The following is a 15934-nucleotide window of genomic DNA, read 5'->3' on the forward strand; positions in this document are numbered from 1 at the left end:
TCTTAATGCTCAATAATCATAAACTATATTCCACATTAATTTTCTTCTTTGATTAAGCAAATATGGATGGCTCACAAGTATAAATTACAAGAAAATATATATGTAATTGAGTTTATAGTAAAGAACAGAATAACATCAAAAAGAGTATTAAGAAGAAGTATTACCCAATTAAATCCAAAGTATCGTTATTCCCTTACTGTAATGATTAAAATAATGGACTCAAAAATCAACGTCTGCACGTCAATTCCATTTTCCTCCTCTTGTCAACTCAGTACTTTTTTTTTTTTTTATCAAGAAGGTTTTTATTGCTTTAAATACATATACACGACACAAATTATACGTATATAGATATGCATATAAAATACCACATCCAGAAAATCTTGATTAGCAATTAAGACTATTACTATTATTTCCAAAAACCATCTATGATCTATGCTAAATGATTTATAATATGTATTTGAGGTCAACATCTTTTTTTGAAGGAGTGTTTTTTCTTTCCTCTCCAGTATATTCCTTGCCCCTCTTTTTCTTTCCTCCAATATAGCATTCAGTATGAGATATGACGTAGTATCAATCAACTCTCTGTGGGTATGTTGGAATTAAAAGACCTGGCCGCGTAAAGCATTAATGCAACTTTTCATTTAAAGAGGTTTTTATGATTGGGAGAATATATTACCAGCCACTCATCCAATAAGATTGTATGCTTCTTGTAGCAACCTGGAGGACAAAGCTACAATAAAATATATATCACATCTGGGAATTCAGATGCATTTAAAATTTTAAAAATTAAAGAAGCCCTTTCATAAGATGAAATGGAGTTGACGTTACATGTACATATTGATAGAGAAATTAAAAGGGATTTTTATTGGCTTTCATAGTTATCTATGTAATACCATTACCCTTCAGGTTCTGAAACGTCAATTTCTTCAAAGTTTAATTTTCCTTCTTCGTCCGAGTAGATTAGAATTTGTTCTCTATTATTTTCCAATGATTTTTTTTTGTAGTGAGTACCCCCTGCTTTGATATTTTTAGTTATTTTCTGAAATATTTTTCAAAATCAGTATATACGATCCTGTTTGGCGAAGGTTACTTGTCTTTTGTATTCCCAAACTTAGGTATTAAAAGCATTGCAATTGCTGTATCTCAGAACACAACTCAACCTTTTCCCATTTTATTGGTAAAATTGAAGGTATTCTTCGTTTGGGTATAATTTTGAGTTTCATCCCTTCCTTTCTTCTTGTTGAAATTTTTAGGGTATTCGAGCTCAACATCTTCTTCTGATGTCACTGAGTGAGGTATATTTTCTATATTTCCTATTGTTTCGCCATAATGAGACATAATTTCTTTTCGAGCTACTATGTCGATCTCAGCGCCATTTTTAATGGTTACTTCGACTGGATTTTGCATTTTTCTTAGATTATTAAGCCCCTTTGCATAGGATTCTCTCCTCCATTTCAAAAGCTTCCACAACATTAACTAAATTTAAAATAATGTTAGTTGGTCTTTTTGAAGTGATTATGCCCCGCTTTTGCAATTGTTCAATCATAAGATGTCTTCCTCTTTGATCGATAATGTATTAAAAATGCTCATGTAGTGCTTTAATTATGGCATAAACCCATTAATATTCTTTTTTTCATTGACCTTATATCTTGTTATATTTTAGGGTCCACCAGTAGCTCCTCACGCCACTTGTAGGACGTATAAATTTTGATCGAGTAAGATACTTCATTTAATTTAGCTGTGTTTGTTTTTGTTTTTTCCTGTCTTTCCCACTAGGAGAGGCCTTCTTGTCAACCGCCTTCTCTCCCAACTTTTGACCTAATTAAAGGGCTTCTACTTCATTGATTTCGTAATAACTACAAAACCCAAGAGGACCCCATGTACCCTTGATTGCTTGAATACATGACCTAAGTGGGATCTACTGACTATTAAAATGTCAAATAGAGGTCATCGACCAACTAACTATTTAAAAAGTCCAACATTGTTGCACAATGTCACTCAAAACAGATTAAATTTATTTTTTCACAGGATTAAAAAAAAAAACACCACTTCTCTTCAAGTGACTCTATACATAATCACAGTTGACAGTTATGTGTAATTTATATATTATAGGAGTAAAAGCATCCTTCATTAAAAAATACAAATCTAATATCATAAATGATCCAATATTGAGGTCATGAAGGAAATTAAGGATCCTGAAACATCCTTTCTGCTGCTTCAATAAACACTTATTAAATACTTAGAATCTCCGTCTTCCTCATCCTTCATAGAACAATTTATGGCATAGATCCTAACTCATACTTGATATTCCTCTCAATAATAATATAATAATATTCTTCATTGGCTAGACCAGAAGTTGAGGTGAAGGGATTCAGAGGATTCATAGGAAATATTGGATGGTATTTGGAAAAGTGGGAGACAAATAGTCAAGACTTTTGTATTTTTTTTTCAAGTTGTGAGTTGATGTATACAATAGTCAAAAGAGCTTCTCTCTAATTAATATCCCTTACAAACCTCAAATGATATAAAGAGGATGAGTTCCTCCAATAAAGATTTCCAGGTTAAGTGTTTCATTGAAGATTAGCATCTCAAAATATATTTTCATTATTAAATCCAATCATCGACTTCCGAAGATTGTATAATTACGTTATCAAAAGTTATCGTAAATTAAAGTAAAAAAATTAATTGGGATATTTTTCCTTATCTTGATTAATGCTCAATATTGCTTGTATGTTGACGAACCACATTAGTAAAAATAAAATTGAATCACGGATTTCCAAATGTATATTTTATTTTATTGGGACCGTAAATTTTTTACAATCTTTAAGTTTTAATAACGAGCTTCTGTAGGTGCTAATCAAAATAATTTATTTAAAGAAATTAATGATAGTTAGTTGAAGAATATTAATCCATTCCACATGTTGTACCAATATGTATGTTTTGAAAGGTTTTTGTGTTTTTAAAAAGAAATGTCGAACTATGAAGACGGATTGAATAAAATATATAAATATGGATTGAGTAAGCCTTTGTAAAAGGGGTCTCATAGATCAATATTTAATAAATAATATGATCATATAATCAATCTTCTTTAAATTTAATAAGCTTAATGTACAGTATGTCCAAAAATTGATGGTGGTTTAAAAAAAAATCCTGAAATAACCTAAACAAGTGATTTTTTTTGCGAAAAACTTTATTTACTTCCAAATATGTATATATATATATATATAACCTTTAAGCTTAATACATTTTTTTATGAGTTTTGGGATCCCTTCATACAGATTATTCAAAGTATCCAGAGAAATTTTTTTCACAAGCTTTTGTCAGTTTTTTATTTATTTATTTATTCATCCTCTGAAGTTACTAGTGCATTTTTATTGAGTTCCTTCTAGACCAAGGCTCACGAATTTTCCGTAGGAGACAAATCAGGACTCTTGGAAGGAATCCAGGTTGGCTGAACACCATTTCTGTGCCTTTTTGGAGTTGTGAGCAGGGGCACCATCCTGCTGGAAAATGGCTCATGATGTGACAGACAACATTTTCCTCTTTAAAGGAGGTCCAGTTTCTTCAGTACGAGACAAAGCTGACATCAAAGACTTGCTGAGGATCTCTGTTACGTAGTACTCGGTCGTCACAGTTTGGTTTCGTGGAATCAGGTGAAGATCTGACACTGCCTGGTGGCTGATAACGGCCCAAACCTGAATTTTCAGAGGAAATTTCACGTATGGAGTGGGTTCCACATCTCCCTTACCTCTTAGCCAAACCCTATCTGTTAGGGGATTTGGGGCATGAAATAGCTCAATAGCTTTCATCACTGAAGAGGATACGTTTCCAGTTATCTGCAGTCCAGTGTTTCCGCTCACGACATAATTGAAGCGGGGCCTTCCTTTGGGCTTCTGAAAGTTTGGGGTGCAGACGAGGTTTGTATGGCAATGCATTCAAAAAGTGCCTCAGGTAGTTGTGGACATATGACTTGGATATTGGATAGCCCTTTGAAGCCAATCTTACTGCAAGTTTCTTTGTGGATTCCCTCTTTTTTTGATTTTGAAATCACCAGTTTGGGAACTTTGCTATTTTTTTTTTCCTTCCTCGACCCTTCTGATGTGCGAAGGTTTGTCTATCCTTCCTTTGCTTACACCAGTTCTCTATGGTCCTGAAAGGAATCTGTAGCCTTTGAACAACGTCTTTATGGCTGGATCCACCCTCTATCATGCCAACAGCCTTGGCCCTGGTCTCCAAAGAGTGCTCTCTCACCATTTCGGATATTGAATTTCAACTAACATCCTGTTGTGTTTTCTGAGCCCTTTTATACTGATGTATGAAGCAATCATTGAAAATTATTGCATCAGAAAAATGCAATATAGCCTAATGATTGTATCAGCTAAATTTCATTTTATTCCGACCATTTTTTTTTAACCTATAAAACGGATATTTTTAATATTAGCATTAATTTTTGGACATACTGTACATTTTAATTAAGCCTTAAGTAATGGAGAAATGTCCATTATTCCATTTATTTTAAAGATACTTAACATTGGTTACTGGTACTTTTGCCCTAAACTATTTTTCCTTTGGACATTTGGCCTCTTTTAGTTGAAATTGATGTTCCCTTTGAATTTTTAATCGAAATATGTGATATATCTATATAAAGTGTATTAGTATAAAACGCGTTAAATAGTTGTTTTCTGTTAGAAAAATAATGAATTACGCTCTTTTTTCGAATTATACCTGTTCGTCAATCTATGAGTCTTTTCTAACATGAATAATCCTTCATGTCTATTAATTAGTAACGGAGTAGCGATGAGTACTTCTTCAGTTCGAATATTCGTATTGTTTGTTTATTTTTATTTTTCTGATTTTATTAACTATTTGGTCTCTGGTTTGAATTCATTCCATAGTAGGATTTCGATATTATGTATGTATTGAAATTTTGGGGCATAATTCTATCATTATTTATATATATTATAAGGCATAATTCTATCATTATTTATATATATTATAAGGCAAAATATTGTTGTGGTAAAATGCCTTTAATCACATGGTCTAAGGGAAGATTAATACTTCCTTAGATAGTAGAGTTGTAGTGTATATCATAAATAATGATATACAATACTAACTAATAAATAACAATCTATCACAAGTAATATTTTGAAAGCATGCTGTAGATCACACCATATAATAATTAAAAATGGTAGAAAAGGATGAGAGGATAAATCCAAGGTGGTAACCTAAGAATTTCAATAATGTTTTGTAGGAAAGCAGCTTAGCTGTCATGACGTTTCATAATATCAGCTGTGACAAAAGAGGAGGGGGAGACAAAAAAAACAAATAAACAAGGGCATTGGTAAGTAATAACAAGTAATAATGACAACAGCAAAGGGAAAAAAATCCTTCTTCAGATTACAACTCCAAAAATACGGGCCAGCTAAAAAATACACACGATTTACATCACTACTTATAACTCTCCCACAAATCATCAGAATTACTCTGCGTTATTCATAAGCAAGCATACTTGTGGTTACAGTCCAAAGTGAGACGTTCTCCCCTCAATGATTAAAGCTTTAAAAAATATTAAAATACTATGTAGCATTTTTAGAAATAATGCTGAGGATATACAATCCTATTTTATAGTATAGTTGAAATGGAATGATTGTACATACAAAAAAGATCGTTGATATATTTCTTTAAAAAATTTGAAATCTAAAAATAACTAATAATTATCTGTTAAATAGCGTCATCACTATTTTGTGTTGTTGAAAACAGGGATCTTAGAACTGAGTTTTACCTACATATATTCAAAAAAATGAATATAATAAAAATAAGGTTTTTACATAAATAATAAAATGGAGATTTAGTGTATTTTTTGAATAGCTTTCACATTCCCACTTTTTTCTTTCTCTCTCTCTCTCTCTTTATGGATGTATGTTAGGGCTGTTCGTTTGTCAAATATTTTAGGACTTCGAATATGGCTAATGTGGAAAAGTTGTTGTCATAAGGTAAATTAAATAACCCAAGCAAAATTTTGTTTTTCTACGACAGTGATTCTCGTCTGGGGCTTCACATAGCACAAGGGATTTACAGTGCTTCAACTAGAGCTCCGTGGAATTATCAAACTCATGAAAACATTTTTTTATACAAAAAAATCGTCAAGAAATTTCTTTTTTGACGAGAATGGGATAACCTAGACCCAAATATTCAGTCAAAATTAGATGTTCCCACAAAAATCAAATTATGCCTAGGGGCTCTGTAGCAGTGGCACCAGCACCATAGGCACATGGAGCCATTGACCAACCCAACCCCACACTTTTGTGAAATTTTTATATATTTTGCGCATTATTTTATTTTGTAGTGTCTACAAAATTTAAGTCTCATAATTTCGGGAAATCTAAATATTGCTTCTCAAATTTGGCATTTATAAAAAAAGATTATATCAAATTGTCACAAAAGCCTAACACCCCTCCTCCAAGAAAATATACTTGACAAAGCCCAGTCTTCCCCAAAAAATCATACATACATTCTCATAATATAGTTTCCCCCTCCCCCCAACTTACAAACTTTTTTGCGTACCGGTGCTCTGCAGTGATGAAAAGTTTGGGAATCACTGCCCACGCTGTCTTTTTTAGGTATTTTATGGAGCAGAAAGAAAAACAATTTTTTCCCTTACATTTTGAGAGAGGAAAGATCAAATTATATGTTGCATGTCATTCAGTGTATTTGATTTGTAGAATGACTTTTCAAAATAGTTTTATTAATCATAAGGTTAGTATAATGTCTATCAAAAATATTTTTGTGCAAAATAAATAATAATGCTTTGGTCTAATCTTTATTGACTCAATTTTATAATTTCAGCCTTTTTTTTAAATTTGATCTTGAAGTGTGGCTACCAAAGATGACGACGATAAATTACAACAACTTTTTCTGCATTCTGTAATCGAAATTCGAAAAAGTTGAGAAACAGACCGGCCTAATGTATGTATGTATTTCGTAGTTTGACTGAAGTTTATTTATTTTATCTGTATCAATTTTCTTTTCAATCTTTAGCAGATTTCCCCCCCTCCTTTTCCTTAATCTTGCTTAAGGGAAGGAAAAAATTATTATTTTTACTCCTTTTCTCTGGGTTTTAAGTTGAATTGGATTTCCTTGGTATTAAAAATACAACCGTGCATAAAAAAGTATCTAAATACTTATAGAAACTTTTATAATTATAGGTTTTTTCATTATCTATGTAAAAAAATCGGAAAATCATTTACTAAGGTTTTTTGTTTTATTTTTTTGTTAAAATGTCTGAAGAAGATGTTTAATTACATTTTTTTTTCCCAAGTAAATTTTGTTCGAAAAATCTCTTAAACACTTCATATTTAAATCTCTGGTAATTAATGACAGTGTAATATCTTTTGTCGTTAGTTAAAGATTTCACACATCTGTAAAACATCAATGAGTACGCAGCATACGCGTCGGAACAAGGCGAGAATATTGATAGAGTTGTAAAAAAAAAATGACTTAAAAGCAGGGTAGACTTTTTTTCCAAACCTGTTATCATAATTCATAAACTGCTATAGAAAAAAAACATATTTTTATAAAGTAACCCTTAGTGTGTGTGCACAGGAATGACAGATTGAATGAATATGATGTCATCAACAATTGACATTGTAATGTGTATTCATTTTTTTTTTATTAAATATCAGACTAGTCATCCTCTTATGAATTGGTTCCAGCACTCTTGATTAGAAGTTAACGAATAAAGTTTACTGGATTGACATCAGAAGCATATAGGCATATATGTTATGCTCAATAATTTAGAAAATGGTAAGGTGTATTTGAAAATGGTCTTTACATCTTTAAAGTTAAGCCAGCCTGGCAATGCTTGACATTTGCCATTTTTCGACGGGGTGTTTTTAATAATGAAGGAAGTGAGCAAATAGATTACATTTGTAGATTTACAGATCTTTCCAAAGGAGTATTGCAAGAACTGTTACCGGAGGTAAGTTAAAGACTCCTTCTATTTCAAAAAGAATTCTAAAAAGCACATGCTATGATTTCACTGGTGGTCCTATGATTCATTATGACATTAACTTAGAATAACACATTATTCTGAGATGACTAAATTATATTCTTCATGTTGGACTATTGCCCAAGAAAATCAGAGGTAGTACTAAAAAAACCCATAATTACTTAATGTTTGTCATCTTCTTTATGTCACTAATATCCATTTTGCTAATAATATATATATTTTTTAAAGATACACTTGTTCAATCTGAAAAAATATTTTTAAATAAGTTTAAAACATTACATTCCATATAAAGTGCAAAAAAAAAAATGAGGAAGAAAAAAAAAGGCGCGCTATACGCAGTACATAAGAATTTTAGATGATAGTTTTGTATATTTATTAAGATAATATCTTTAAAGCAGTTGTTCCCAAAATTCTTACATTTTTTTCTTAGAACATATCAAGATATTCAAGTATCACTGTTTCGATGAAACAAAAGCGGAGCAGGTTTCTTAAAATATGGCTTTGATTAGGATTTTTTTTTAGAAGATGTGGGGTTACTTTTGGCAAGGCTTTAACAATTGAACAATTTTTGACATAATTTTATTTAAAATGTTATTATAAAAGATACCACTTTGATTATTTTGACAACATTCATTTGATGTATTTCTAATTTTAACAAAAATATAATTTTGTAAATAATTATAAGATTGTAATAAATACATTTCTCTCTTTCATTTCATAGTTATTCTAGTAGTAATATAAAAATAGCCTTTAGTTAATCAACAAAATGAAAAATAAAAAAAGAGCACATTATATAAACAGGCTATACTTTCACTTATATATACTTATTGGTAATTATTCCACAAATTGTATTTGAATGGGAATTCATTAAATGTTACAACTTTTTATGACATCATATTAGACAACTTTGATCAATTTTGAGACTTTAGTATTCAAGAAAAAGAGATTGTTACAATTATCTTGTAGTTTCTTTTTATTTAAAGATGGTCAAACTTTCCATCTATTTTCAATCTATAAATACCAGAATATTACCTTAATATTGTGCAAAAATTAGAGGGGAATAATAACAAATACAAATTTTTAAGAGGTACAATTTTTTAAAGTACTATCCAAACAAGTATTCATTTAAAAATTACTAATGTGTATTATAAAAATAGTGTACATAACAAATATAAAAAACAATATTACATTTATAAGAGTAGAAAACTTTCAAGAAGGATTTGTGACGTATTTCATTAATATATAATCGAGAAAGAGGGGAAAACATTAACAGTACATCAGCCGATGATGACGTAAAAAAAAACGTTACTCTCAAATATTTATGAGCAAAGAGGCTTTATGCTTAGATGTTCTCTCTTCAATATTTAGAGATTTCAGTTGGAACTACAAAAAGTCTTGCACGCCAAAAAATGTTTAGTATTTCCATACCTTATAATATTCATCTAATAAAAAATACACTTGTATTTTGAGATCCCCCTGTTGTTCCTTTACTAAGTCTGATGAGTTACGTATATACATGCAAGTTTTTAATAGGTGGATAATGAGGCTAAAAATTACATAACATAATATTTTTCCTTTGTTTATTTATGTAACTAAAATTATTCAATTTATGAAATGATCTTTTAATAAGCTTTTCTGTCAAAATGGACGATAAGATTCACATAGTTTAGTAATCTGTCAGTTTCTCAATTTTTGACTCATTCCCCTCTAAACATGAATCGTTTTTTACCGGATCTGCTGATGGCATTGCAGACCATCACTGACTGGTTTTTTTTTTTCGTCCGATAGATTATACAGGCCGTATCAGATACTTTTGTAGCCAAAACCTGATCATTTTAAGAGTTCCATTTAGCCTCAACAGTTTCTTATTTCGGCTGACTCTCTTTTCTTTGGTTTTGACTGAAAAAAACTGTCTCTTTATCTTAATCTCGTATGATTTTGATGTTCTTCATAGTCTGTTCTGTTCGTGGTTGACCCCTTTGAGGACAATCTTTGACACTATTTGTCTCCTTTTATCAGTCTACAGAGTGTTTTATGAAGGTTTTGTTAATCTTAATGACCTTAAAGGCCTTAAACACCTCTGGGTTTCTCTTCCTCAAGCAGTGACTAAGAGCATACAGTTTGCCTTCTATGCTCTTAAATGAAGGATCGCAAAAAATACTTTTGGCAAACTTTATTGACGATTGATTTCTTATTTGACAAGGAAATTTTTACAATGATTTCTCGAAACTTTAAATTGTTATATACGTTTGAACATTTTTTACATTATGTAAGGTCTATCCTGTATATGACACTAACATAAACATCAGTCAACAATAATAGCGAATAAATATGTTTCATACATTGTAATTCATAATCAATAATAGTAATTAGAGGAAATAATATTAAATTTTGTAGAAAGTAGAGGAGAGATTATTTCTATGTTAATAAAGTATTATCAAGCATGACATGTTCTGAATATAGAGTAAAGGCATGACACACTCCTCCATTTATCTTTATCAAATTCATCCGTAAGATACATAATTAATTATAAAATTTCTTAGTAACTCAGAAACTAACGAAGTTCTATCCCAAAAAATGGAAAAGGACATAAATGATCGAATTACAAAGAAGGTGGCATAAAAATTATTGTACACACTAGATATTGTATTTATTATATTTAAGTCTCTGGGGTAGTAACGATTGAATTCCTTCATTATTTTACCTCGATACTATTAATATCAACATAGAATATACACTATCAATACAACGGCTTAATAATTGATATATCAGTCACCTAACAATCAATTATTATTTATCAACCAATTTTTGTCGTTAGGTCGATACGTAAAATGTCAATTAATCAATTGTTTATCAGTATTTTCTTCAAATACATTATCTACTTGGGAAATTAACCTGTAATTAACTAGAAGTGAGTGGAAAAAAAATAGCAACACTTAAAAACGAGATACGTACAGTGAAAAAAAAAATCCATAGTCTGTCTATATTTAAGAATTAAATTATAATAAACTCTAGCATTGAAAAACAGTGGAGCAACATATAGTGAACCACGTGCTCAAGATAATTTTTGTATCCTAGTATAAGTGTGCATAAATAGAGTTGTAAATCAAGAACATTTTCGGTATGATAAAAAAATCGAACATTAACTTAATAACTCTGACAATTTGAAGAACGTTTGGGAGCAGAGCAGTTTAGCTGTTATAAGAAGAAGGAAATAAACACAAACCCCACTATGTAAATAGCAAAAGACATAAGCATGAATTTTTTTCGTTGTCGACCATCAATTCTACTCTGAGTTCAAAAGGGACTTCTTCTTCTCTCCTCAAGAATTAAAGCTCATGTTAATAGCTATAATAAATGAAGATTTCCAAACAACAAAACTCGTACGCTAAAAAATGCTTAGAATGTGAAACTCTAAGCATGGATTAGAATAATGGATATGGAAATTGTCGATATCACCGTAACTAAAAAAATTTAAGTTGCTAACCTTCTATACAGTATGTTCAAAAATGGATGATAGTATTTTAAAAATCCCTTTTAAATATATAAAAATGTCATTTTTTATCGGAGAAAATTGAATTTTTTCTTATACAGACACTAGGCAGTGTTAAACAATTTTTGATGCTATAATTTATGGTGAATGCAGAAGACAAAAGTACTGGGAATGTAACTATAAGGATCAGTTAAACTTTGATATCAGACAAGTACTAAAAATGTCTACTCAATTATGGTTAAAGATACTCAAAGGAAAGAGGTAAAAATTGTTTGCACTTTGGACATGTTAAAAAAAGAAAGCAAAAATAAACATAATAACATTAAAATTTTGGAGAATGTTTTGGAGGAAAGTACCTTAGCTATCATAACATTTCATTAGATCAGCTTTAAACAGCTCTGGCGAGATGGACGGGGAGAAGGAAATAAGAGAAACATAGACAAGAGTTACTCAGATTTCGATTCTCAATTCACTGATAAAATATAAATGAATATAGTAGTATTTCATTCAATCTATCTAACCTAGGAATCTTTTTTGAATTCCGTATACATTAGATATATTTCCTTCGGTAGGAACGTTCTGTGGCCGAACTTTACCAAATTGATTCAAAAGAATAATTTCTCCCTAGCGTATTGTACATTGAGCTACGTCGTTTATAGAATGTGAAGGGTATAAAACTGTAATATTTATTAACAAAAAGCCCATCCCTAACAATAACGTGAGTATCTTAAGAAATACTACCTAATCGGTACTAATCCATCTGTCGAATAAAGGGGAGGGGGGGGGAGAAACACATAGCGAGACTATATTCTTTACTACATTTCTAGTGAAGCCTAGTAATATAAAAAATGGCCCCAACATGTTATTTACATACAAAAGGTAACGATGAATTGGTATGTCCTGCATGAATACTAAACTATTTCTATATACTTAATAACAATTTTTTTAATTGTTATGGACTGTTGTCATGCCTTTGAAACGTTTGAAGGCACTTCATTTTGTAAGCTATTAAGCCACATAAGTATACATAGGTATTTGTATGTTTTTAGGTATATTTGTTTGACAAATGCATGTTTAAAGAACTAGCTTTTTTTTTTGCTCTCATTTTTCCATATATATATAGGTATGTATATATCAACCTATAAATATGTTTGAACGTACTCCATAATTAGAAGTGAGCATTATTAACAAGATATCAAGTCTACTTAGGTTCTTGTAGCTTTCTTTCCTATAAACATGTTCACAGAAATACGTGCAGTTAAAAATAATTTACAGTTTCATTATCAATTCAAATCTACTTTATATTAAATGATGCTATTACGGAAGAATCGAATCATAAATAAAGATTTGAAAGTTGTCCAATTCGTCGTGACCATAAATTAAAAAAGTATATACATATATGTTGTTGAATTCTCCTGGTATTAATTATTGCCATAAACTAAATAGAAAAACGAAAATCCCGTAATCAATATTTGCCCCAATATAGTTGACTACGCAACATCTTTTTTGTCCATTTGGGTTGTTGAAAATATTTGAATATTACTACATAATGTACTAAGCAGCATTTATAAATTCACCCCTTAGTATTAGAAATTTATTAATTATTTTTTACAGGCTTCACAAAGTCCTACAATTGGTCAATATATCCTTCAATCCTTCTTTTGAATAACTTTGTGAAAATGCATCGTAATTTACTGGCAGCTGGAACACACAACTTCATCCGAACTTATTGTCCACGCAGTCTCTGCAGATGCCATCAAGAGCTCAGAATTACTTTTCTATCAGTCCTTATTTATTCGGTCCAGTTCATTTCGGTCTTAGGACCGGTCTTATCAGTCCTTGGGACTGCTTCTTAAGTCCACCGGCCCCTCGGACTGTCAGTACTGGGACTGATTAAAAAAAAAATAAGAAATACAGTAGAGTGACGTCATAAAGGACCGAAGTTTGTAAGACTGATATGTGGGACTGAACTTGACTGGACTGAGTCTAAACTGGAGAGGACTGTAGTCTACAGTCCTAAATAAGGATCGACACAACAACACTCAAAATTGTCTTCATTTACAGCGTAGACTGAGACGTATACCATACGGCTGTCGTAATATTTCTGACTGTAGTAACAAAATCCCAAAAAATACTCTTCATTTAATGACATTTAAGTTAATGGGACTCTAATTTTGTAATAACCTGTAAATTGAATTATCCGGATGAATTTTGCAGATGAAAGAAAAAGTTGCATTTCCCAAGAGAGAAAATCATAAAGTGACCTCATCGACTTATGGTATCATAAATGTGACATCCTGTGTGAGAAAAAATATTTGATGGAGACAAAGAGTAACGTAGTTTATACTGGGATATCTGTCATATTGACTCAAGTGGAGTTCGAGTATATTTATAATGCAAACTAAAATATTTTTTCCATTAATAGATAAATTCTAAATTCAACACTTATTTAAGTCAGTTTGACTACTTCAATAAGGTAGTCAAATATATAGAAAATTTCAGAAGAGATTTATTTATTCAATAATTAATTTAATTGATCCTTTATTGTGATTAAAATGTTAAACATTTTAAAATAACTCTATAAGATTGCCATTTTTTAATCTTTAGATATTGTTCACAAAATTAAGCACTTTAAAGGGTAAAAATGGTCCAAATACCGTATTTTGGATATCCCTGATTGACAAGAACATAATATAAAAGCTACAAATAACGATAACATTTTTTTTTGTAAAAATAACTGAGTAGAAAAACTAGACGCCAATCAGACAAAGAAAAATTATCCGGGCAAAAATATGACAAAAAAAATAAAATAAATTATCCAAATAAATTATAAGGAATTGTCCAAAAAAATTTAAAAACTATAATTTGAGTTGATATTAATCATTCTTTGAATATTTTGAGTTCTGATCATTCGAGTTCGGGCTTATTGTATCCTTTCAAATAATATTCCAGACAAGTTTGACGAATTTTCTGAAAAAAAAAATCGGCTTTCGTGGAGTCGACTTTTCTTATAGGTAGTTAGAACAATTATCAAATCCAACCTATATTTGGTATTTCGTTTGTTATATTTATATGAAGAAATTCACATATAAATGGAAATCACTTAGCTTTTTTAACTAACTCCTTAATAGATTTAAAACACTAATTGTGAAATATATTTCGATAGAGCTTCTATTAAGCAGTCCGTTAATCTTTTAACCATTTATACCTATACAACTTTTTGTCACATATTGTATGTTTGTCTTTTGTGGTTGAAATATGGAAGCAACTTGAGATATAAGAGAAAAAATATTTTTATTATTAAATAAAATTTGTAAGAAAATTTCACCTTTTCATTCTATTGAATTATTTTAATCTAATCAATTCAAAATCAAAAATAAAACTGTTTATATTTCTTTTAAAAATCATTTTTTAGTTACATAAGCCAGGGTGGAAAAACTCACTTGAATTTCATATCTCATTTTATAACCTTTTTGATTCATTAAATAAAATTCAATGAAATATCAATCAAAGATTGTCAACTTTTATATTTTTTTTGAAAGGAAAAAATGTCAAAAGTTGTGAAGGAACTTTGTAAAAGAAATTTTTATACAAGAATTTACCCTTGTCAATAAATGAATTATAAATACATATTTATTTATATTGTTTCTTAGTCCTTTGGGTAATTCATTCCCCTGATACTTAAAGCTGTTTACAGAGTTACAATATACCAATATAAGAGTTTTATTATGTTTGAAATAAATGTTATAATTTTTTTTTCTTTTTAATTTGGAAGAAGAAAAAAAAAGTTTCTTTAAATTATTATTTTTTTTCTCACTCAATGCCGATTCTATAATTTATGTATATAGTTCACTTTGACTAGTAAAAAAAGCAATCAATCAAAGAAAATGAATAAAGAGAAGTTGTATCTTACGAATAAAGAATGAACGTTACTACTTTTTTAATATAAATAATAGTTTCAAATAGTAGTTATAACAATTGAAAATATCTATAATTTAAATAATAATATTACAAATTTATTTATTTTTTTACTATTAACATATATGTCTTCCACCTTCTCATATAGGAATCCTCATTGCTTCACTCAACTTTTCCTTTAAAAATGAGCCCAAATCAATATGCAATTAGCCAATTCTTTCTAACTATGAGATTATTCTACATTTGATTGATTCAATGCAAATTGAATTTCAATAAATCATAGCACTTATACGTAGAAATTCAGCAGCTGACAAACATCCCTTGGTGGTTGCTGATTTTTTAAGAGTATCGTTGTCTCATCATCAATGTGCGTAAATCTTCGACTATTGTTTAAAATGAGAAATGCAGAAGGTACATAATCAGTTAGTCGTAAGGATTTAACAGCCTGAAAATTTTGAAATCCTTTCCGGAGCCGGCCTAAATTGTTAAAGCGTACCTGAATCGTACAAAAGCCT

This window comes from Lepeophtheirus salmonis, chromosome 3 (genome assembly GCF_016086655.4).
Source record: "Lepeophtheirus salmonis chromosome 3, UVic_Lsal_1.4, whole genome shotgun sequence".
Lineage (NCBI taxonomy): Eukaryota > Metazoa > Arthropoda > Copepoda > Siphonostomatoida > Caligidae > Lepeophtheirus > Lepeophtheirus salmonis.